Source organism: Panthera leo, chromosome B3, assembly GCF_018350215.1.
Source record: "Panthera leo isolate Ple1 chromosome B3, P.leo_Ple1_pat1.1, whole genome shotgun sequence".
NCBI classification, from domain to species: Eukaryota; Metazoa; Chordata; class Mammalia; order Carnivora; family Felidae; genus Panthera; species Panthera leo.
In genome coordinates, this window is record NC_056684.1 from 60,129,210 (window position 1) to 60,155,362 (window position 26,153).

Consider the following 26,153-nt stretch of genomic DNA (forward strand, 5'->3'; position numbering starts at 1 on the left):
AATTTTTGAAATTAAACATATTTATGCTATTTTACTTCCTTGTCGTCCTTTTTTTGTTGTTGTTATGCAGTGTATTGTAAATAATAGCGATGGCAGTGGTGGATTCTAACCCCCGCCACCACCACCCCCACCCCACCTGAGGCTTCAGTGGATAGAATCCTTGTGTTGAAAATACTTTTATAACTTTTATTTGTAAATGCTCAGTGTTTTCAGGTTAAATGTCATACTTCCATGTTTGAGACAGGAGTCTTTAAGTCTGTATGAAAAAGTTGAGTATTTTAGAGCTAACTTTTGAGCATATGTACAAACATATAGTATTGCCACTCAGAAGTTACTGTCTTCCTTGGGGTGCCTGGGAGGCTCAATCTTTTGAGTGTTGGACTCTGATTTCAGCTCAGGTTGTGATCCCAAGTTGTGGGATCAAGCCCCGTGTCAGGCTCTGCTTGGTCATGTAGACTGTGTGCAATTCTCTCTCCCTCTCTCTCTCTTTTTCTCTCCCTCTCTCTCTCTTTCTCCTTCTCCTTCTCTGCCTCTCTCCCCTGCCCCTTGCGCTCTTTCTCTCTCTCTCTCTCAAAAAAAAAAGTTTCTGTCTTCCTTAATATCTGGTGATCTTATTGTAGGTTTAAAATACAGGTTGAAGGGTGGCTGGCTGGTGGAGCATGTGACTCTTGATCTTGGGGTTGTGAGTTCAAGTCCCACCTTGGGTCTAGAGATTACTTAAAAAAAATAAAAATCTCTAAAATACATACTGAAATTAAATTATTTACGTAATGTGAATGTCAATTTTGCCAGAAAATTTCATCTTTTAAATCGGTGATTTTTAAGCAGATTTCTTGGTATATTTTCATTTATGTTTTATGACTATGATAAACATAATTATTCTTCTCTTTGTGGTTATTTTATATGTTCTTTTTTTTTTTTAATGTTGTTAATTTTTGAGAGAGAAAGAGATAGAACACAAGCAGGGGAGGGTCAGAGAGAGAGGGAGACACAGAATCTGAAGCAGGCTCCATGCTCTGAGCTGTCACCACAGAGCTGGACATGGGGCTTTAGCCTATAAACAGTGAGATAATGAGTGACCTGAGCTGAAGTCAGGCACTCAACTGACTGAGCCACCTAGGCGCCCCTGTTCTGTTTGTCTGCTTTTTTTTTTAATGTTTATTTATTTTGAGAGAGAGCACAAGCAGGGGAGGAGCAGAGAGAGATGGAGTGAGAGAGTCCCAAGCAGGCTCCACACTGCCAGCACAGTGCCCTATGCAGAGACGGAGCTCACAAACTGTGAGATCATGACCTCAGGTGAAATCAAGAGTTGGACTTGTATTGAATTTTTTTCATGATTTTTTTTTTTTTAACCTTTGTATATGAGATCCTCGATGTTTTGGGATGTTGATAGTTCCTTTTTATTGTATTAAGAAATTCACTTTCACTTAGATTTAAACTTCCCATGGTAAAAAATTAAGTGTTATGGGGCACCTGGGTGGTTAAGTTCATTAAGCCTTCAAATTCAGGTCAGGTCATGATCTCATGGTTCGTGAGTTAGAGTCCTGCATCAGACTCTCTACTGTCAGCCTGCTTCCTATGCTCTCTCTCCGCCTCCCCTCCCCCCTTATGTGTGCGCACACGCTCTCTCTCTCTCTCAAAAATAAACATTACAAAAAATTAAGTATTCTTTGAAAAGAATCTGAGGTGTTTTAGTGTCTTCTGAAGAATAGGAGGTGGTAGGGGAGCCTGGGTGGCCTAGTTAGTTAAGCATCCGACTTCAGCTCAGGTCATGATCTCATGGTTTGTGGGTTCAAGCCCCGAGTTGGGTTCTACACAGACAGCTCAGAGCGTGGATGGAGCCTGCTTCAGATTCTGTGTCTCACTTTCTCTCTGCCCCTTCCCTTTTCTCTATCCTTCCCCTTCTCTCTGCCCCTCCCTGAGTTCTCTCCCTCTCTCTCAAAAATAAAGAAGTAAAGATTAAAAAAAAAAAAAAAAGAAAGAAAAAGAATGGGAGGTGGTAGTTTTTCACTCTCTCTGGTAAGCTTTCAGGATTTAACTGTGTTTTAGGAATCAGCATTTTTGTTTTATAGAAAGTTTGCATCTTAATGAAAATAAGAATTGGTGTTTTTAAATGTTTGAAATAGAAAATTTATTTGCCATTATATGTATTTTTACCAGAATGCTTTTTATCATTTTTTTTATATAGAAGTGTATGGTTGGTACAAAATGTTACTTTAGTTTCATATGTACACAACTTATATGTAACACTATGCCCACCACAAGTGTACCTACCATATGTCACCATACAGTGCTATTATAGTACCATTGCCTATATTTCCTATGCTGTACCCTTTATTCCCATGACTTATTCATTCCATAACTGGAAGCCTGTACCTCCCACTCCCCTTTACCCATTTTGCCCCCTGCCCTTGGCAACCCTCAGTTTGTTCTTTGTATTTATGGGTCTGTTAATGCTTTTTTGTTGGTTCATTTGTTTTGTTTTTTAGATTCCATATATAAGTGAAATAATATGGTATTTGTCCTTTTCTGTCTGACTAATTTCACTTAGCAAAATACCCCTTAGGTCCATCATGTTGTCACAAATGCCAAGATCTCATTGTTTTTTGTGGCTGAAATATTCTATTGTGTATATATACCACTTCTTTATCCATTCATCAATGGATGGACACTTGGTTGCTTCCTTTTATCATTTTTTTACATTTGTCTTTTCTTCTTTCTGCAGTTTCAAGATAATTGCCTTTTTAAAAAAGTGATTTCACATTGTTTTCCTTGTCTTATTCATTTAAATACTGTATTTTGTTAATATTTGTCTGACATTTAGTTTTATACATGTTATATATTATATATTAAGTTGGAAAGACCCTCTTTCTTACTTTCTTTGATCCATTAAGGGCCTAGTTTCTAAAATACTTCAGAAATGGTTTTATCAACATTTTGCAATGACTAATGAGGCAGAGATGAGGGGAGGAAGTAGGAAAAAATGAATAGCTAAAGAGACTCTTGCCTCTCATGAAATTTGATTTGAAAAAATCATCTGGAAGCTAATTCGTATGGTAGATAGTAAACTAGATTAGGACTTCATTTCTGCTGCGCTTGTTTAGCACTTAGAAAATCCAACATGTCCAAGACAAAAGTCAGCCCTCTTTTAAGTGCTTTAGTTCTACAAATGAAGGTATTATTATTTAATCAGTTGCCCAAGCTCAAAAATCTCATTATGTATGTATATATTTTGGTTTCCTTTTCCCCCTGGTTCTACCTGCACAGAATCTCTCCTTTTTATTTCTATTGTAAGTACCTTAACTTAGCCTCTTTTCACTTCATTACCTCTCCTTAAACATGTGGCAGCTCTGAACCTCATTATCTCTCCTTGGAACTATTGTAATAGCCTCATCCATTTGTTCATTAAATATTTGTTCAGCATCTATTGTGTTACTATGCTAGGGGTTAGAGATTTGGCAGTGAAAAGGACAAAAATGATGTCACTTCTGGAGCTTAACAATATAATGGAGGCAGTCTGTTATAGAATAAGGAATTCTAAGTGTTCCAAGTATCATGAAGGGAAAATGCAGACTACTGGGTGAACGTATTACCAGACAGAACTAACAGTCTGGGGAGTGGGTTCAGGGAAGTAGTCTTCTGTTTTGTCACCCACAGTTTATTCTCCATATGCCAGCAGATTCAGAGGTTAATAGATATATTACAGCTATAAGCAGTTAAGTAATTAAAAATAATAATTTATTTTTAATAAGCTTTTTAAATAAAACAATTTAATAAGAATTAAATGTTCACACAGCTTTTGAAACAGCTTCAGACAAATGCTTTCAGAACACCAGAGCATTTGAAAAATTTGGTTCTACAGAGTCTGTCCACCTCTCTGTACAGTATGAGTATCTACTTTGGGTTTTCTCAGGCTTCAGTTGCTTGAGTACTGACAGAATTCCTATGTTATGTTTCACATTCTGTGTTTGAATCTCAGAAATGAGGACTAGGCATTACCAGTAGGAGGGTATGTATGGCTACAAAAAAGAAGTCTTCCAGGTAAGTAACTGTCTCTCTGTGGCTAGAATCTAACAGTTTATAGGTGACTTATTATTTTTTTATTTAAAAAAAATTTTTTTTAATGTTTTTATTTATTTTTTTGAGACAGAGAGAGACAGAGCATGAGTGGGGAAGGGGCAGAGAGAGAGGGAGACACAGAATCTGAAGCAGGCTCCAGGCTCTGAGCTGTCAGCACAGAGCCCTACGCAGGGCTCCAACTCACAGACTGAGATCGTGACCTGAGCTGAAGTCGGACGCTTAACCGACTGAGCCACCCAGGTGCCCCTATAGGTGACTTATTAAATATACAAGTAATTAGGATATAATTTGGATATCTTTGTAAGTTTAAAAATATGTAGTGCATTTTAAATCAGAAAAAAAAAGTCTCTTACCATATTCTGGCACCTAATTTTGGTTTAGAAAATAAAGTTACTAGAGCCATTAACCTCTACATTAATAAATGCTTGAGTGGGAGAGAGCCAAAGCATAAGAGATTCTTAAAAACTGAGAGCAAACTGAGGGCTGATGGGGGGTGGGAGGGAGGGGAGGGGGGGTGGTGGGTATTGAGGAGGGCACCTGTTGGGATGAGCACTGGGTGTTGTATGGAAACCAATTTGACAATAAATTTCATATATTTAAAAAAAATAAATAAACATTAAAAAAATAAAAAAATAGGGGCGCCTGGGTGGCGCAGTCGGTTAAGCGTCCGACTTCAGCCAGGTCACGATCTCGCGGTCCGTGAGTTCGAGCCCCGCGTCAGGCTCTGGGCTGACAGCTCGGAGCCTGGAGCCTCTTTCCTATTCTGTGTCTCCTTCTCTCTCTGCCCCTCCCCCGTTCATGCTCTGTCTCTCTCTGTCCCAAAAATAAATAAAAAAACGTTGAAAAAAAAAATTAAAAAAAAATAAAAAATAAAAAATAAAAAAATAAATGCTTACACAGCAAGTGAATACAAACTGTTAATTATGCATCAGGATGCAATTTGAGTGTATTCTAATCTTTACTGTAACATATCATAGTACTTTACTTAACTCCTTTTTGCCTCAGTTTTGCTGTTTTCAAAAAGGAAAATTAATATAATTAAAATGGAGATCATTACAGAGAAGTTTCTGTATTGATTTTTTTCCCTTTGTCTTAGTGGGAAGATCATAGACCTATAATGCTTTGTTTGGTTGATATAGCTACAGAAGATTTTACCCAAGGAACGGTCTTGTTCAGTGTTTTCATTACAATCTGGCCATGTAAGTTACACTGTACTTTCTTTAGGGAAAGGATTTGCTTATGTGTTGTTAGTGTTGTAGCCAGGGAGAAGAGAACTAGATTGTTTACACTTTTATCCTGTTGTCAGTAATTGGAACTATACTGACTTGTAAAGTTTGTCTTTAATAGGTATTTTACTTTCTTGAATATATTTATTGAACCCAGAGAGTTTCCATGCTGCTAGAAGTGTAATTTACCTCCTGTGAAAGTTTAGAAGGAACATTTGAAGTATGAATGGTGACTAAATATTCTTTTCCTTTTGCTATCAGCAAATAGCATTAATCACAAATCTTTATCTCTTTTTAATAGCCCTTTAGAGAGGCTCTGGCCAAAAATCTTTGGGGTAAAACAAAAACAAAATCCCATGAGATTTATCCTATTCTTGATTGTTATTTCTGTTCTTTACATTAATATTATTAAGTGTCTTGAAAACTTAGCTGTTGTGTACCTCTGTAAACTTGCATCTGTCTCTCAGCTTGTTTAAAAACATAACTGAGAGGCTCCTGGGTGGCTTGGTCAGTTGAGCATCTGACTCTTGATCTCACAGTTTGTGGATTTGAGCCCTTAGTTGGGCTCTGCACTGACAGTGTGAATCTTCCTTGGGATTCTCTCTCTCCCTCTCTCTCTGTCCTAACCCCCCTTTGTGTTCTCTCTCTCTCAAAATAAATACATAAACTTTTTAAACAACAAAAAAACCGAGGGGGGAGGGGCAGAGACGAAGGGGGCATAAGATCTGAATTGGGCTCTGCACTGACAGCAGAGAGCCCAATGTGGGGCTCAAATTGACAAACCAGGAGATCGTGACTCGAACTGAAGTTGGGTGCTTAGCTGACTGAGCTGGACACCCCAAGGTTATTTTTTATAATGTGAAAAATATATTATTTTGACTTTGAGATAGGAGGTAGCCACTCTGCATCATACTATATTTTAATCTATTTTTGGATTACAGATTATATATTCTACCTGTTTATATAATAGATCAGGATTACTTTGAAAGCATCTGGTCTTTTACTCTAATAATAGGAGGTGTTTGATAAATGTTTTTTTTATCAAATTTGAAAAAATTTAAGACTTTTTTTTCTTTAGATTTTTTTCCCCCTAGCATGGAATCCCTCTGGGCCCAATAAGTGTATCTAGAAATTAAAATATCTACTAAAAGTGGAAAGAAACTTTATATAAGACAGTATGGTTACAGTAACTGACAACAAAATAAAAGTGTAAACAGTCTGTTCTTTCCTTCTGGGACTCCAGTTACATTACATGTTTTAGGCTTTTTGATGTTATCCCATAACTAACTGATGATCTGTTGGTTGGGTTTCTTTTTCTCTGTATGTTTCATTTTGGATAGTTTTTTTTTTTTTTTTCTCTTCTCTTCTCTATCTTCCAGTTCATAATCCCTTCTTTTACAGTAGCTAATCTGGTGTTAATCCTATCCAGTGTTGTTGTTGTTTTAATGTTTATTTATTTATTTTTGAAAGAGAGAGAACACAAATAGGGGAGGGGCAGAGTAAGAGGGAAACAGAATCTGAAGCAGGCCCCAGGCTCTGAGCTGTCAGTGCACAGCCAGACTCAGAGCTTGAACTCATGAACTGTGAGATCATGACCTGAGCCGAAGTCAGACACTTAACCGACTGAGCCACCCAGGCGCCCCCCCCCCCCCTTTTTTTTTTATCTCAGATATATACTTTTAATGTCTAAAAGTCCTTGTCTACCACTTCTATTTCTGGGTCTGTTTTTACTTTTCTTTTTTCCTTTCTGTTCTTCCTTTTTTTTTTTTTTTTAATTAAAGTATATTTGATACACAATGAATGTTACGTTAGTTTCAGGTGTGTAGAGTACAGTGCTAAGGTAAGACTAGAGTTATGTATGCTGTGCTCACCACAAGTGTAGCTCCCATTTGTTACCATGCAATGCTATTACAATACCATTGGCTGTATTTCCTGTGCTTAACCTTTCATCTCCGTGATTTATTCACTCCATTAACTAGAAGTCTATGCCTCTTAATCTCCTTCACCCATTTTGCCCATCCCACCACGGCCCTCCCCTGTGGCAGTCACCAGTTTGTTCTTTGTATTTGTGCATCTACTTTTTTTGTTGTTCATTTGTTTTTATTTGTTTTAGATTCCACATATAAGTGGAATCATATTGTATTAGTCTTTCTCTGTCTGACTTATTTCACAGACCTTCTAGGTCCATGTGACAAATAGCAAGATCTCATTCTTTTACGGCTGAGTAATAGTCCACATTCCATATATATTCCATGATATGTAACTTCTTTTTTATTCATTCATCTCTCTCTCTCTCTCTCTCTCTCTTTTTTTTTTTTTTTTGAGAAAGCGAGAGAGAGAGAGAGAGAGAGAGAGAGAATGTGCGCAAGTGGGGGAGGGGAAGAGGGGAGAGAGGGAGAGAGAGAGAAGCTTAAGCAGGCTTCACACCCAGCATAAAATCATGACTGGAGCAGAAATCAAGAGTCGGACACTTAACCAGTTGAGCCACCTGGATGCCCCTATTTATTCATCTCTTGATGGGCACTTAGTTTGCTTCCATATCTTGGCTATTATACGTAATGCTGCAGTAAACACAGGAGTGCATATAGCATTTTGAATTAGTGTTTTCATTGGATAAATACCTAGTAGTAGAATTACTGGATCACATGGTATTTCTATTTTTAGTTTTTTTGAGGAACGTGCATACTGTTTTCCGTAGTGGCTCTGCGCATTTGCTTACCATCAATAGTGTAAGAGAGTTCCTTTTTCTCCACATCCTTGCTAACACTTGTTATTTCTTATCTTTTTGATGCTAGCACACTGACAGGTGTAAGGTGATATCTCATTGTGGTTTTAATTTTCATGTCCCTAATAATTAATGATGTTGAACATGTTTTCATGTGTCTGTTGGACATCTGTATGTATGTCTTTACTGGAAAAATGCCTATTTGGGGCCTCTGCGCATTTTAAAATTGGATTCTTTGGATTTTTTTTTTTTTTTCTGTTGAGTTGTGTAAGTTGTTTATATATTTTGGATATTAACCACTTATCAGATATATTATTTGCAAATAGCTTCTCCCATTCAGTTGGTTACGTTTTCGGTTTTGTTGATGGTTTCCTTCACTATGCAAAAGCTTTTTATTTTAATGTAGTCCCAATAGTTTGTTTTTGCTTTCCTGCAGAGATCTATCTAGAAAAATGTTGCTAATGCTAATGTCAGAGAGATTACTGCCTATGTTTTCTTCTAGGATTTTATGGTTTCAGGTCTCACAGTTAGGTCTTTAATCCACTTTGAGTTCATTTTTGCGTATGGTATAAGAAAGTGGTCCAGTTTCATTGTTTTGCATGTAGCTGTCTAATTTTCCTAGCACCATTTATTGAAGAGACTGTCTTTTCTCCATTGTATAATCTTGCCTCCTTTGTTGTAGATTAATTGACTATAAATGTGTGGTTTTATTTCTGGGTTCTCTCTTCTGTGTGTCTGTTTTGATGATTCAGCTTTGTAGTAGATCTGGAAATCTGGGATTGTGATACCTTCAGCTTTGTTCTTCTTTCTTCAGAATGCTTTGACTTGGGTTTGTTTTTATTGATTGATATTTCCTTTTTTGCATCCCTGGTAATTTGTTTGAGTGCCAGACATTATGATTTTACATTGTTACGTGCTGGATTTTTTTTTTTTTTTTTTTGTATTCCTTTAAATATTGGGGAGTTTGTTTTGGGATACAGTTATTTGAAAATACTTTGATGCATCCAAGGCTCTGAATGTTTTTGAAGGTCTTTTTCACTCTGTCTGGTGAGTATGCAAACTATTCTTAGCCTTATTTGAGCATCAAAGATTGTTCTGCCTGCCCCTTTCCAGTGGTTTGAACTTGGTTTTGATCATTTCACTTCCTTACACAGGTGCATTGATAAGTACTTAGCCAGAATCTCAAGGAGAATTCTCTCTAGATATCCACAGCTCATTCTTTGTGCTGATGTGCTTTCTCCTCTCCAGTGTTTCGTTTTGCCTTGACCTCCCCAGAACTCTGAATTTTGTCTCCTTAACTCAGTGAGATTTCTGGTCTTTGTTTGGGTTCCCCATCCCTGTAGTGTGGCCTGGAAATTCTCTCCAGGTAGTGAGTTGGGGGCACTTGTAAGGCTAACTTTATTTCCCTTTTTCTCATGAATCCCTATTCTGTAGTGCTTATTGTCAATAGTGTCTAAAAACCATGTTTCATATATTTTGTCCTTTTTTCTAGTTGTTTAATGTGGTAGGGTAAATCTGGTCCCTGTCACTTTATTGTGGCCAGGAGCTGCATTCACCTGGTGAGTATATTTAAATCTCAAAGAGGAGTCATATTTCACAGTTATGCTGTCATTAGAAATTTATGTATTATCTTTATGCCCAAATATAGCTTCAAAGATATCTTCTGTGCCCTTTAGACACATCATAAGCTTCTGATGATTAATTCTAGCACTCTTCTTATTGGGATTAAAATTGTAGTAAAAATAATTTTCCTACTACTCTGTTCAAGAGCAGAATCTAACATAAACTGTATATGGCACTATGTATAAAAACCATGCTGTTATTTATTTTGTGAATTATCTAGCTTCCCCTCCAAATAGGAGGATATCTAGTTATAGATATATAGCTATCTATATACACACACACACACACACACACACAGTTATATAGTTATATAGTTAGTTATACAGTATATCTAGATAATAATAGTTATAACTGAACTTTGTTTCCTTTTGCTTTATATTCATCCCCCTTATACGAAGTTCCTTATTGGCTCCCCTTTGCTGAAATAGAATAAAGTTCATTTTCTTCCTAGCATGATTTTTATAGTCTGAACTCAGTTTATCTTTCATGTCTATGTATTCTTTCTCTATGATCAGAACTCTTTTAGACCAATCTTAGTCCATGTAGACAACTGTACATATTCATTTTTCCATGCACTTGTGTGTTTTGTTCATTTCCATTTATGTGCCTTTGCTTAGCTCCTCAGTCAGTTAGCTTTTGCCTTCAAACAAACCACCCCAAAGTTCAGAGGGTAACACAATTTGTTAGTAAAATATTCTGTGGATTGGCCGTTTGGGTCCAACTGCATATTCTTTTTTGGTCTTGTCTGGGCTCATGTATGCGAGGCATTGTGCTAGCTTGGGTTTCTTCACAATTTGGGTTCCAAAACAAGCAATAGAGGGCTAGTTGAGAGCATAAATGCTTTTCAAGCTTCTGGGTCATGTTTGCTAATGTTCTGTTGGTCAAAGCAAGTCACAGGGCCAACCTCAGTTTCCAGGATAAAGAAACTCTACCTCTTTGTGGGAGATGCAGCAAGGTCACATTGTAAAAAGATATGTATACAGGAGTGGGAGGAATTTGTGGTTATTTTGCAATCTACTGAACCATCATCATAAATCCTGTCCACCTCCTCTGAGAAACTTTGTATAATCATCCTATCTCATGTAAACCTCTCGCATTTCTGATTTGTCATGTGTACTTGGCCCTTACAGTTTGATGTTGATTAACTTTTTGTATTTTTTACCTTTTAAGTCCAGAGAATTACTGTTACGTTCTGTTTTTGCATTATGTATTCTATTTTAAAGAATAATTTGGAAATAATTATTTATGTTTTCTTCTTTCCTTGCTTGTAAATTAATTAAGGGCAAAACCATGCATTACATTTCTACCTACTCTTCTGTGTATTTATAACAATTCATTGAATGACTATTTTCAAATCAACTCTCAATTACTTGTTTGAGGATGACTTAATTTGACTCAGCTGTATAGAATGTGAAAGAAGTTGTATTCATTCTTCCAATAATTAAGCATTTATTGAAAGATTGTTCTGTGGTAGGTATTATGCTAGATACTAAGTACAAAGATGAGAAGAATTCTGCTCTTGACCTCAAGAAATTTAAAGCATTGTAAATTATGTATGTGCTTATAAGCCTGCTTCTTTACTCTGAACCTAGATTTCTGCCCTATGACCAACTCATAGGTTAGCTGGCTTTTCACTATTGCATAGATGGAACAGTCTCCTGCTGTCTGTCACACTGCTAGATGATTGTTGCCTAATCTATTCTGTGCCTAGCTTCCTTGCCTCTGGTTTATATGACTATTATCTTTTGCTGTTTTCACTTATTTATTTTTTTTAACATTTATTTTTGAGAGACGGGGGAGGGGCAGAGAGAGGAGAGAGGGAGACACAGAATCCGAAGCAGGCTCCAGGCTCTGAGACATAGGGCTTGAACTCTGTAGCCATGAGATCATGACGTGAGTCGAAGTGGGACACTTAACCAACTGCGTGCCCCGGTATCCCTCCTGCTTTTTTTTTTTTTTTTTTTGTAAGACATATTAATCATAGACTACGTAAAACATTGGTGTGAAATTTAACATTATTATAAATGGTCAAGAAATAGAACATTACCTGCATCTCAGAAGCCCCTTCCTGATCTTATTCCCTTATACCCCAAAGGAATCTATTCTCGTGACTTTTGTAAAAAATCATGTCCTTGCTTTTCTTTATAGACTTACTACCTATGTTTGCATCCCTATTTAACATAATTTAGTTTTGCTTATTTTTGAACTTAATATAAAAGGATTTATATTGGGGGGGGCACCTGGGTGGCTCAGTTGGTTAAGCAACGGACTCTTGATTTCAGCTCAGGTCATGATCTCATAGTTCATGGGATCAAGCCCCTGCGTCAGGCTTCGCGCTGACAGCACGGAGCCTGCTTGGGATTCTCTCTTTCCCACTCTCCCTCTCTGGCTTGCATGCTCCTTCTCTCTCTCTCTCAAAATAAATAAATAAGTTTAAAAAAAGGATCTATATTGTATGATTTTTTTCAATGTTGTTTGTGAGACTTGTTCTAGTAGTTCAGTGTCACAGTAGTTTATTTTTGGTTTAGCATAGTTTTTGTGGTAGGTAGAAAATGGTCCCTTGAAGATATTGGTGCCCTAATCCCTGCACTGCTCGTGCAGAGCCTGACTTGGGTCTCGGTCCCACAACTGTGAGATGATGATCTGAGATGGAATCAAGAGTCTGACCCCTAACTGACCTAGCCACCCAGGTGCCCTGTGAATGTGTTACCTTATATGTCAGAAGGCACTTTGCAGATGTGATTAAGTTAAGGCTTTTGAAGATTATCTTTGATTATCCAGGTTGGTTCAGTGTAATCACAAGGGACCTTAGAAGAGGGAGACATATATAAAGAGACATGATGTTTGAAGCAGAGCTCAGAGAGAAAGATTTGAAGATGCTGTACAACTAGGTTGGAAGATGCAGGATGGGGCCGTGAGCCAAAGCATACCGGCAGCTTCTAGAAGCTGGAAAAGACAGGATAAAGGATTATCTCCTAGAGCCTCCATTACAAGCATAGCCTTACTGACACCTTGATTTTAGCCCCATTTAGAAGCCTGGACTTTTGATTTCTACCATTGTAAGATTATAAATTTGCATTGTTGTGCCAATAAATTTGTGGTAATTTGTTACAGTAGCATTAGGAAACTAATTCATTCTTTCTTTCTTTCTTTCTTTCTTTCTTTCTTTCTTTCTTTCTTTCTTAACTGTATGACTATATACTACACTTTATCCTTTCTTCTCTTACTGGACATTTGAGTTGTTTTTTGTTTTGGCGTTTATGGATGGTGTGGCTATGGACATATTTGTGTATGTTTCCTGGGGCTCATGAGAGAAGAGTATTTTTAGGATATATACCTGGGAAGAGAGTTATTGGGTCACGAGGTATGCACATTTTCAGCTTTACTTAGAACTATTTCCAGAGTACATTCCTACCAATGGTTTATGAGAGTCTAAGTTTTTATTTTTAAATAATTTCTTCTTTGATAGTCACTATGATAATGCTTCCTTCCTTTATGTGGGCGGATTCTCAAAATTTGCTTCAAGTCAAGACACATTTAGGAACTAATTTATACTTTTTCGAATTTAGAAATAGTAGGTGGCATTGGTTTATTTTTATTCCCTTTTTGATCAGCCAATTTTCACTTAACCTTAAAAGCAAGATTATAACAATGCAAATGCTGTAATTTAATTTGTAATCATAGTTGTAGAGTAATATTTTTCTCTTGCTGGCAAAAACATTTTTGTATGAATTTGCTAAGTAGTAGTTGTATAATGGGTTTAAATTCAAGGCCTCTATGCAAACATGATAATTTCTGTTCATCAGCATTCAAGCAGCACAGGGACTGCTTTGGACAGTAGTATGTCTGTTAATGTGACTGTTTCTTCTTTTGGTTAAGAAGCATACACAATGATTTATTAAGTAATCATGGCCATTTATTGAGCACACTTAGTATGCCAGGCATTGTGATAAATAGTTTACATATATCATATATTGTCACTTTTAATCCTGAGATAGCCACCATTGTTACCTGTTTTTTTTTAGATGAGGAAATTGAGCATGGAAAAGCTAAGTAATGGGCCTTAGATTACACAACCAGGATTTGACTCCAGGTAGTTTGGTCTTCATGTCTATTTTTTGAGAAGTCCCTGGACTTAGAACACAATAAACTCACTGCAGTATTATGTTAATTTCTCTTATAGGGAGTTCTCTTCATTTGGTGTGGTTTGGTCTAGCTTATGTTTATAGAATTATTATAGGATTTTTTATCTATTTGCCATTGTTCCTCTTATTCTTATTTTCATTTTCCTTTTCTCCTTTTCTTCGCATCTTTCTATTTGTGTATGTGAATCTGTATAACTTTTAAATTATAGTTTGTTTCCTCATTTTCGTTTTGTTAATTAACTTCATCAAATATCTATTTTTTTAAAATACACTTTTGTGTTAAAAAAATTTTTTTAAATGTTTATTTTTGAGAGAGAGAGAAAGAGACAAGAGTGTGAGCAGGTGAGGGGCAGAGAGAGAGGGAGACATAGAAATTGAAGCAGGCTCCAGGCTCTGAGCTGTGCACACAGCCTGATGTGGGGCTTGAATTCGTGAACGATGAGATCATGAACTAAGCCAGAGTCGGACATTCAGCCAACTGAGCCACCCAGGCACCCCTCAGATATCTATTGATTAACTGCAAAGTTTATATATTTTTTTATTATGGCAGAGGATATGTGATTATGATATGGTTTTCATCTTTAAGGGATTTATAATCTAGGGGATTGTCAGTGTTTGCTTATTAATTTGTTGGCTGTTTTCTTCTCGGTCTTTTTCTATCTAACACATGTTTCAAGTGATTTTTCACCACATGTTATTTTACAAATTGAATATCCATTTAATATGTTTTGTTCATATTTCATCATCTTTGGGTCTGTTTTGGCAACATCTTCAGATTTATCCTCATCGACTGAATTCATCAGTATGCTGTTTACTCTATTAGGATCTAGGTCATTAAGGTCACCTAGGTTATTCTAGGTCATGAATATTATTAGGGAGGAAATTTTTAATTTTTCTCTTGCAGTATCTAGTTTTCTTGCATCAAGATTGATTATTTTTAAGTTATTAGTGTTACTGAAAAATGAATTCCAATTATTTGCAGCCAAATTACATTCACTGTTTAGATATACTTAGTGATGTGGAATCAGAAAGAACTATTGCCCCATACCATTGAAGGCTGGCGTGTCACTTATTTATTGCTGCATAACAAGTTACCCAAAACTTAGTGTTTTGGAATAACAACATTTGTTATTTTACAGTGTCTTTAGGGCAAGATTTTGAGTGTGAGTCAGGTAGGTACTCTGTTTTAGGGTCAGTCACAGGTTGCAGTCAGGATAGGCTGTAGTTGTCACATGGCTCAGCTGGGGAAGGATCTGTTTCCTTGCTTAGTCCGATGGTTGGCATTGATTCAGTTCCTTTGGAGTGGTTGAACTGAGGGCCTCAGCTCTCTGCTATAGCTCTTGGTACCAGTTATAAATGGAATCATATAATTTTGCTAGCAAGGGCTGTCCTCAGTTCTTTGCCATGTTGGGCCTTTCTTGGGAGGCAACATGGCAGCTTGCTTCATCAGAGCACCAAGTGGGAAGGGCCAAAGAGAAAGAATGTGAGCAAGGTAGATGTCTTTAGTAATATATTTGGGAAGCAACCTATCACTTTTGTTATATTCTATTCATTAGCGGCAAGTCACTAGATTTTTTTTTTGTTGTTAAAAAATTTGTTTTAATGTTTATTTATTTTTGAGACAGAGAGAGACAGAGTATGAGTAGGGGAGGAGCAGAGAGAGGGAGTCACAGGCTCCAGACTCCGAGCTGTCAGCACAGAGCCCAATGCGGGGCTCAAACTCACGAACCGTGAGATCATGACCTAAGCCAAAGTCGGATGCTTAACCAACTGAACCACCCAGGCACCCCAAGTCATTAGATTTCGCCTACACTCAAGGAGGGATCAAAAGCATGAGATGAGAGATCATTGGGAGCCATTTTAGAAGCAGTACAAGTAGTACATCTTGGTAGCTTATAAGATTCTAGGTGTTTTCTGTAGGGTTCAGTTCCTAATTGGAACAGGTGTATTCTTAGATTTATTTCAGTGTTCTGTGAAGGACTCCACCCAGGGTATCATTTGTTCCATGATATTTCCATTGGTAACCTAGAGTGAGACGATGAAAATTATTTGGATTTTGTAGTTATATCTGAGGGGTAACTAGTAATCATTAAAAAAAAATTTTTTTACTATGGTAGAATACACATAAGATTTACCATTTTAACCATTTCTAAGTGGACAAATTCAGTGCCATTACATACCTTAACACTATTGTGCCACCAGAACTTTTTCATCTTCCCAAAATGAAATTCCGTATCCAAACAGTAAATCAACACTATCCCCTCCTTGTAGCCCTTAGCAACCCACCAGACAGAAACTGCTTTTCTGTCTCTATGAGTTTGCCTACCTAGGTACCTATTATAAATTGAACCATAAATATGACCTTTTGTGATGGGCTTATTTAACTTAGCATAATGTCTTCAAGGTTCATTCATGTTGTAGTGTGTTTGAGAATTTCCTTCCTTTTTAAGATTGAATACTATTCCATTATATGTATGTACTACATTTTGTTTATCCATTAGTCTGTCACTTGGGATGGAGACTTGGGTACTTCCACCTCTTGGCTATTGTGAATAGTGTTGCTATGAACAATGGTGTGCAAATGTCTTTTTGACTCCTTACTTTGAATTCTTTTGGCTATATACTCAGAGGTCGAATTATTTAATCATATTTTAATTCTATGCTTACTTTTGAGGGTGACCGCCAATAATGTTTTCTGTAGTGGCTGCACCATTTTAAGTTAATATCAGCAATGCACAGGGGTTCTAGTTTCTCTTCATCTTTGCCAGCAGTTTGTGTGTGTGTGTGTGTGTGTGTGTGTGTGTGTGTGTGTGTGTGTTTATAATTGTCATTCTAATGGGTATAAAGTGGTTACTGGTTGGATTTGTGTTTCCCTAATAATTAATGATGTTCAGCATCTTTTAATGTACTTGCCATTTGCATATTTTCTTTGGAAAAATATCTATTCAGGTTGTTTGCCTATTTAAAAACATTGTTTTGTTGTTGAGTTGTAGTTCTTTATATACTGTAGATATTTAACCCATTATCAGGTATGATTTGCAGATATTTTTTTCCCATTCCATTGCCTTTTCATTCTGTTGATAGCATCCTTTGCTTCACAAAAGTTTTTAATTTTTATGAAATCCAATTTATCTGTTTTTTCTTGTTTTGATATTATAGTCAAGATATCATTGCCAGATCCAATGTTATGAAGCTTTTCCCCTATGTAGTCTTCTAAGAGTTGTATAGTTTTTTTTAACTCTATTTTCAGTAAATTTTTGCATACGATTATAAAGTAAGCATTTAAAAAAGATTGTCCTTTCCCCATGGAATAGTTTTGACACCTTTGTTGAAAATCATTTGACCATATATGTAAGGGTTAAAATTTTTAACTTTTAAAAACAGTGTTTCTCTTCTTATTGTAAAAATCTGTATTTGGTGTAGTAAATTTACAGAAGAGGAATCCTCCTTAAGAAAATAATCCTATTATATAGAACTATATAATTTGTTAATAGTTAATTTGTTAATTTGTTAATAGTTGGTAAATATCAGTCAGGTTTTTTATTTTATTTTTTTAAGTGTGTATTTATTTTTGAGAGAGAGAGAGAGATGGACACAGAATCGGAAGCAGGCTCCAGACTCTGAGCTGTTAGTTTAGAGCCCTACTTGGGGGGAGCAGGGCTTAAACCCACGAGTAAGATCATGACTTGAGCTAAAGTTGGACGCTCAACCAACTGAGCCACCCAGGCACCCCAATGCAGGTTTTTTCTATACATAATTTATGTGTACACTTTAAAAATACAAATGGGATTATATATACATATCTATCTATCTATATATATGGATAGATATGTATATATCTATACAGACTGTTTTATAACTCTTTAACTTGAAGCATAAAGAATTTTTCATGTTTAAATATTTTACAAGTTACTTTTTTTTAAATGTTCATTTACTTATTTTTGAGAGAGGGAGAGAGAGAGGAGGAGAGAGAGAGAGGGAGAGAGTGAGTGTGGGGGAGGGGCAGAGGGGGAAACAGAATCCCAAGCACGCTCTCCGGGGGGCTGGAAACCATGAATGATGAGATCATGACCTTAGCCACAATCAAGGGCCAGACGCTCAACTGACTGAGCCAACCAACTGTCCCAACAAGTTACTTTTTAAATTTATTTTTTTATTTTCAATTAATTTAAATATGCATGTAAAGTTTAATGATTCTCTGCACTTTATTATAGAAAAGAACAGTTTTCTTTCCTCCCCGTCTGCCCTGTTTACAACTCTGCAGAAGTACTCATTTGAACACTTTTTCCTGATTTTTTCATTGTTTACCTCTATATCTTAAACTGATGTGCTTGTATTGCTGCTGATTAATTTTTATTAAAATTTTTTTTTTAATGTTTATTTTTGAGAGAGAGGGACAGAGTGTGAGCAGTGGAGGGGCAGAGAGAGAGGGAGACACAGAATCTGAAGCAGGCTCCAGGCTCCAAGCTGTCAGCACAGAGTCCAATGCAGGGCTCGAACCCAGGAACCAAGAGATCATGACCTGAACTGAAGTCAGACGCTCAACCAACTGAACCACCCAGGCGCCCCTAACTTTTAAATTTTAGTTATAATATATTGGCTTTTTTCTATGGAAGATGGGAATTTTATTTTTTTCATTGCTTATCTCATTCCTACTACAGTTAAGTCCTATTTTTTCAGTAATGTTATATCTTAATTTTGATTAGGTGAATATTCAGACTTTATTTTGACTCTAAATGCTTTGACATGTAGGTGAAATTTGCTATCTATACAGATATAAATAGAGATAATGGTATCTTTTCTTCTCTACACTGTTATTTTTGTTTGTTTTTTCCTAGAGCTTATAATTGTTTTTGTTTGTGTGTTTGGTTGGTTAGTTTCCTAATCACTAATTCAGTCCCAAATTTTCCTCAATTTGTACAGGTCTCCTCTTAATGTATTCAGGTTCATTTAGGTATTCTGTCAATAGCATCATCTTTGAGAACTCTTTCCTGGAGCCATTCTTGTCCTACAGGCTAGGAACTGTGGCTTACTCATCTTAGTGTTTCCACAGTTTTTGGCAGGGTCCTCATCAAATGTTTATTGAAAGGATGATTAGTAAAAGTTGAGATTGTAGAATTTTAAAAAATGTTTACTTATTCAGGCAAGAGAAATAAAACCAAAAACAAACTATTCAGATTACTTCAAAACAAAACGTCTGTGCACAGTGAAGGGAACAGTCAAGAAAACTAAAATGCAGCCTACCAAATAGAAGAAGGTAATTGCAAAGGACATATCTAATAAAGGGTTAATATCCAAAATATATAAAGAACTGATACAATTCAACACCCAAAAACCAAATAATCCTATTAAAAAATGGGCAGAAGATGTGAGTAGACATTTCTCCAAAGAAGACATACAGATGACCAACAGACATGTGAAAAATTATTCAGTATCACTTATCATCAGGGAAATGCAAATCAAAACTACAATGAGATATCACCTCACGTCTGTCAGAATGGCTAAAATAAAAAAACACAAGAAACAAGTAATGGCGAGGATATGGAGAAAAAGGAACCCCCTTGCACTGTTGGTGGGAATGCAAACTGGTGCAGCCACTATGGAAAACACCATGGAAATTCTTCAAAAAATTACAAATAGAACTACCCCACAATCCAGTAGTTGCACTACTTGGTATTTATCCCCCAAATACAAAAATCACTAATTCAGAGGGGTACATGCACCTCTGTATTTACTGTAGCATTATTTACAATAGCTAAACTATGGAAACAGCCCAAGTGTCTGTCGACAGATGGATGAATGGGGTAAAGAAGATACGTATACACACACGTGTACACACACATAATGGAATGTTACTCAGCCATAAAAAAGAATGAATTCTTGCCATTTACAACAGTATGGATGGAGCTAGAGAGTATTATGTTAAGCGAAATATGTCAGTCAGGGAAAGACAGATATCATATGGTCTCAGTTGTATGTGGAATTTAAGAAAAAAAAACCACAAATGAGCAAAGGAAAAGAAAGACAAACCAAGAAACAGACTCTTAATCTAAGTGGATGGGGGAATAGGTAATGGGGATTAAAGAGTACACTTCTCATGATTAAAAAAAACTACAAAATGGCATATTAGAAAACATTATAAAACAAAAATGGAACTCTAAAAAAAGTTTACTCATTCGCATAGCTTTGTATACCATAAGTCAGGATTATTAATAGGGAAAAATATATATCTCTATAACATAATTTAGCTGTTCTCAAACTCTGGTTTCAGGACGTCTGTCTTACTAATCTTAAAATTTTTTGAGGACCCTAAAGAGTTTGTTTTTTTAATCATAGATTTATATATAATGATATTTTCTGTATTAAGATTAAAATATATTTTAAATTTATTTATTTTAAAATAATAAAACTGTTGCATGTTAACTATTTTCCAAAACAGAAAAGCAAGTTGATGAAATGAATGGCATTCTTTTATGTTTTTTTAAGTCTCTTCAATATCTGGCGTGATAGAAGACAGCTGGATTCTCATACTTCTGTGTTCATTCTCTTACAATATGTTGCTTTGGTTGAAGTATATAAAGAAAATGTGGCCTCATACAGAGACACAGTTGTAAAAGGGAGGAATATTTTACTAGCCTTTTTAGATTGTAGATTTTCTTTTTATAAATTAGAAAAATTTTTAAACTTTTAAAAAAAGTTTATGTATTTATTTTGAGAGAGAGAGAATCAACAGGAGAGGGGCAGATGGGGGCGGGGGGAATCAGAGAATCCAAAGTGGGGTCCTCGCTGACAGCAGAGAGCCTGACGTGCTCAGACTCACAAACCGTGAGATCATGACCTGAGCTGAAACCGAGAGTCCGACACTTAACCAAATGAGCTATCCAGGCACCCCTGTATATTCCCTGCTTTCAAGCATAGCGAGATTCTAGGCATATCTTTTACATACTCTGCCGTAGTTTAGAAGTAGTCATTTGTCCAAGGAGCTTTCATTCTTTTTGTTTTGTTTTCAAAGTTTATAAATAAATAAAATTTATTTTGAGAGTGAGAGAGAAGGAATGTGAGTGGGGGAGGGGTAGGGAGAGAGGAAGAGGAGAGAGAAAGTAAGAGAGAGAGAGAGAGAGAGAGAGAGAGAGAATCCCAAGCAGGCTTCCCGCTGTCGTCAGAGCCTGATGTGGGCCTCAGACTCACAAACCATGAGATCACGACCTGAGCCGAAATCTAGAGTCAGTTACTTAATCAACTGAGCTGCCCAGACACCCCTCAGTCTTTTTCGTTTTGGGTGTGGCGGGGAGGAAAATGGTATTTGGTACCCTCAGTCTGTATACTAATAAATGTTTAATGAGACTGTTCTGTGTTACTCCTAGGACTGCTCATGGTTAGTTGTGAAGTACATATTTAAATAAAGATCATATTTTTTCATACTTTCTTCATTATAGGATTTCAGGATTTTTACTTCTTTGACTTCTGTATTTATATCTCTTTTTGCGTAAAATGTTGATTCCTAGTGGCTTAATGTAATCAGTTATTTGCTGTGTTCTGCAGTATATCTATAATAGTTTTAAAATAATGTAATCGATATTCTAATAATATAACTACTAAAGGCTGTTTTAACATTTCTTTGTGGTTCTTTTATTCCTTTAGAATAGGGAATGTACAATCAAATTACTGTATTTTAGAGCCACAAACTTGGTAAAACAGTAGGTTATTGGTTTCAGTCTGTTTTAAATTTTTAGAGGTTGTGTAAAATTTTTGATGTTTGGCTCTTTTTTTTCTTTTTAAATTTAATTTTGTCTTAAAAAATTTTTTTTAATGTTTTATTTATTTTTTAAGAGAGAGACAGAGAAAAGGTGGGGGAGGAGCAGAGAGAAAGGGAGACACAGAATCAGAAGCAGGCTCCAGGCTCTGAGCTGTCAGCAGCAGATCCCGATGCAGGGCTTGAACTTGTGAATTGCAAGATCATGACCAGAGCTGAAGTCGAAGACTTAACTGACTGAGCCACCCAGGCGCCCCTAATTATATCTTTTAATTGTCTTGAAGGAAGAGGCCGTCACTGAATATCTGAACCAAATGCTTTTTCATGTCTCTCTGTGCAAGGGAGAGCTATGAGGCTTAAGAGTTCTGGGATCAGTGAAGTGAGACTGTTTAGGAAGTGGTTGAACTTTCGTTATGTACATGTGGTTATGGAGTGTCACTGCTAATTGGTTGACTTTTTAAAAATGTTTGTTTATTTTGAGAGAGAGAGAGGGTGTGCGCGTGTGTGCGCGCACACCCACCCACACACCCACACACACGAGCAGGGCAGGGGCAGAGAGTGAGGGAGAGAGAGAGAATCCTAGAAGAAGGCTCTTTGCTGAACGCAGGGCTCGATATCGTGAACCATGAGATCATGACCGGAGCCGAAATCCAGAGCCAGACCCTTAACCAACTGAGCCACCCAGGCATCCCCTAATTAGTAGACTTTCTGAAGTGTGGTCACTTATTCATACCTATTATTGATAGACGAGGATGAGTTTAAAGCCAGCTCTGATGATTACTATTGGAAAGTTACTTTCTTGAACTTGGAATTTAATTATAATAGTTTTTTCTCATGCAAAACAATGATTTTGGTTTAATTTTTTTTTTTTTTTTTTAAATTTTGGAGAGCAAGGGAGAGGGGCAGGGAGAAAGAAGGAAGAGAGTGCATGTTAAGCAGGCTCCAAGCTCATCCAACGCTGGGCTTAATCTCAACCTATGTTATAAAATAGATCCATAGAAGTCTGACTCCCGTTCTTATCCCTTCTATTCTGTTTTCTCCATTCGTTTGAGAAAAGGTTGACAAACAACAGCCTGTAAGCCAGATTTGGCTACCTAGCTCTTTTTGCAAATAATGTTTTGTCTCAGCCATACTCATTTGTTTACATATCATCTATAGCTTCTTTTGTGTTGTAACAGCAGAGTTGAGTAGCTATCACAAGGATTGTATGGCTTGAAAAGACTGAAATATTTACTATCTAGCCTTTTTCCAACAATACACTGACCTCTGCTATAAGGAATCATTTTCATCATTTTTTGGCTTATCTTTTTTTCTTTTTCTTTTTAAAAAAAGCAAATAAGTTTAACATTTATCTTCTTTTAACACAAAAGTAGCATACTGTAAATACTTTACTGCATCTTGCTTTTTTTCACTTAACAATATATCCTGAAAATCACTGTATCAACATCTCTCTTATTCCTGGACTAGTATTCCATTACACAGATGAACCATATCATTCCATTAATCCCCTATTGATGGGCTGTTAGGTTTTTTTTTTTTCTAGTCTTGTGATTGTAAGTAGTGTTACAGTGAAAAGTCTTGTGAAGAAGTCATTTCACATTTTTTGTCGTGGTACCTTTGGAATAGATTTCTTGAAGTATAATTACTGGTTTAGAGTTTGAATGTATATTATCATGCTGAATGTTACCAGTTTCCCCACCTTGGGCCCATACCATCCTTTCTTTTCTTTTTCTTTTCTTTTTTCTTTTCTTTTCTTTTCTTTTCTTTTCTTTCCTTTCCTTTCCTTTCCTTTCCTTTTCCTTTTCTTCTCTTCTCTTCTCCTTTCCTTTCCTTTCCTTTCCTTTCCTTTCCTTTCCTTTTGCTTTCCTTTTGCTTTCCTTTTGCTTTCCTTTCCTTTTGCTTTGCTTTTTTACTATGGTAAAGAAAATATAAAATATACCATCTTAACCATTTTTAAGCGGACAGATCATTAGTGTTAAATATATTCACGTTGTTGTAAAGCAGATTTCCATAACTCTTTCCTCTTGCAAAACTGAAATTCTATACCTACTGAACAACACTTCCCCTTTTTCCCTCCCTTCCTGCTCCTAGTAACCACCATTCTACTTATTCTGTCTGTGATTTGGACTACTCTAAATCCTTCATATAAGTGGATACATAAGAGTATTTGTCCTTTTGTGACTGGTTTATTTTACTCAGTATAACGTTCTCAAGTTTCATTCATGTTGTAGCATGTCAGGATTTCCTTCTTTTTTTAAGGCTAAATAATATTCCATTGTATGCATATACCACATTTTTTAAATCCATTCATCTGTTGATGGACATTGGGGCTGTATCCATGTTTTGGCTATTGTGAATAATGCTGCTGTGAACTTGAGTGCACAAATATCTGTTTGAGACGTTGTTTTCAATCTGGGGGGATATATACCCAGCACTGGAATTGCAGAATCATGTGGGAAATATATGTTTAATGTTTTGAAGAACTGCCATACTGTGTGTTTCATAGTGGCTGTTTTTACATTTTTATATTTTACTTTGCCACTATTTTACCTTTATATTTTACTTTCTATATCCTCTCCAATACTTATTAGTTCTGTTTGATTGCTTTTTTTTCTTTTTCTACACTTATTTATTTTCATTTATTTTTTTAATATGAAATTTATTGTCAAATTGGTTTCCATACAACACCCAGTGCTCATCCCAACAGGTGCCCTCCTCAATGCCCATCACCCACTTTCCCCTCCTTCCCACCCCCCATCAACCCTCAATTTATTCTCAGTTTTTAAGAGTCTCTTACGGTTTTCCTCCTTCCCTCTCTGTAACTTTTTTCTTCCCCCTTCCCCTCCTCCATGGTCTTCTGTTAAGTTTCTCAGGATCCACATAAGAGTGAAAACATATGGTATCTTTCTCTGTATGACTCATTTCACTTGGCATAACACTCTCCAGTTCCATCCACATTGCTACAAAAGGCCATATTTCATTCTTTCTCATTGCCAAGTAGTATTCCATTGTGTATATAAACCACAATTTCTTTATCCATTCATCAGTTGATGGACATTTAGGCTCTTTCCATAATTTGGCTATTGTTGAAAGTGCTGGTTCCCATTTCTCCACATCCTCTCCAGCATATGTAGTCTCCTGATTTGTTCATTTTAGCCACTCTGACTGGCGTGAGGTGATATCTCAGTGTGGTTTTGATTTGTATTTCCCTGATGAGGAGTGACGTTGAGCATCTTTTCATGTGCCTGTTGGCCATCTGGATGTCTTCTTCAGAGAAGTGTCTATTCATGTCTTCTGCCCATTTCTTCACTGGATTATTTGTTTTTTAGGTGTGGATATGTCCGATATGTCATTTGCAAATATCTTTTCCCATTCTGTCGGTTACCTTTTAGTTTTATTGATTGTTTCCTTTGCAGTGCAGAAGATTTTATCTTGATGAGGTCCCAATAGTTCATTTTTGCTTTTAATTCTCTTGCCTTTGGAGATGTGTCAAGTATGAAATTGTTGCGGCTGAGGTCAGAGAGGTTTTTTCCTGCTTTCTCCTCTAGGGTTTTGATGGTTTCCTGTCTCACATTCAGGTCCTTCATCCATTTTGAGTTTATTTTTGTGAATGGTGTAAGAAAGTGGTCTAGTTTCATTCTTCTGCATGTTGCTGTCCAGTTCTCCCAGCACCATTCGTTAGAGACTGTCTTTTTTCCATTGGGTACTCTTTCCTGCTTTGTCAAAGATTAGTTGGCCATACATTTGTGGGTCCAGTTCTGGGGTCTCTATTCTATTCCATTGGTCCATGTGTCTGTTTTTGTGCCAATACCATGCTGTCTTGATGATTGCAGCTTTGTAGTAGAGGCTAAATTTAGTCTGGGATTGCGATGTCTCCCGCTTTGGTTTTCTTCTTCAGTATTACTTTGGCTATTCGGGGTCTTTTGTGGTTCCACACAAATTTTAGGATTGCTTGTTCTAGCTTTGAGAAGAATGCTGGTGCAATTGTGATTGGAATTGCATTGAATGTGTAGATTGCTTTGGGTAGTATTGCCATTTTAACAGTATTTATTCTTCCAACCCATGAACACAGAATGTTTTTCCATTTCTTTGTATCTTCAATTTCCTTCATAAGCTTTCTATAGTTTTCAGCCTACAGATCTTTTACATCTTTGGTTAGGTTTATTCCTAGGTATTTTATGCTTCTTGGTGCAATTGTGAATGGGATCAGTTTATTTGTCTTTCTGTTACTTCGTTATTAATGTATAAGAATGCAATTGATTTTGTATCCTGCGACTTTGCTGAATTCATGTATCACTTCTATCAGACTTTTGGTGGAGTCTGTTTTCCATGTATAGTATCATGTCATCTGCAAAAAGTGAAAGCTTGACTTCATCTTTGCCAATTTTGATGCTTTTGATTTCCTTTTGTTGTCTGATTGCTGATGCTAGAACTTCCAACACTATGTTAAACAACTGATTGCTTGTTTTTAATACTAGCCATCCTAGTGATTATGCGGTGATTTCTCATGAGGTTTTGAATTGCATTTATCCAATGATAGAGATGTTGAGCATCTTTTAATATGCTTTTTTAGCCATATATATGTCTTCTTTGGAGAATTA

The 26,153-nt window shown here is 36.5% G+C and overlaps 1 protein-coding gene across 4 annotated transcripts in view; it reads left to right on the forward strand.

Annotated features, from left to right (window-relative positions):
- Positions 1 to 26,153, forward strand: part of TTBK2 (tau tubulin kinase 2) — a 166,688-nt gene that overhangs the window by 2,992 nt on the left and 137,543 nt on the right. The window contains exon 1 of one of the 4 annotated variants that reach the window (XM_042942274.1): positions 5,261 to 5,279. The exons of the other annotated variants lie outside the window; for them this stretch is intronic. The gene's annotated coding sequence lies outside the window, so the exon portion shown is untranslated. Of the gene's footprint in view, positions 1 to 5,260; positions 5,280 to 26,153 lie in introns of those variants that run through there. 4 annotated transcript variants of the gene reach the window in all.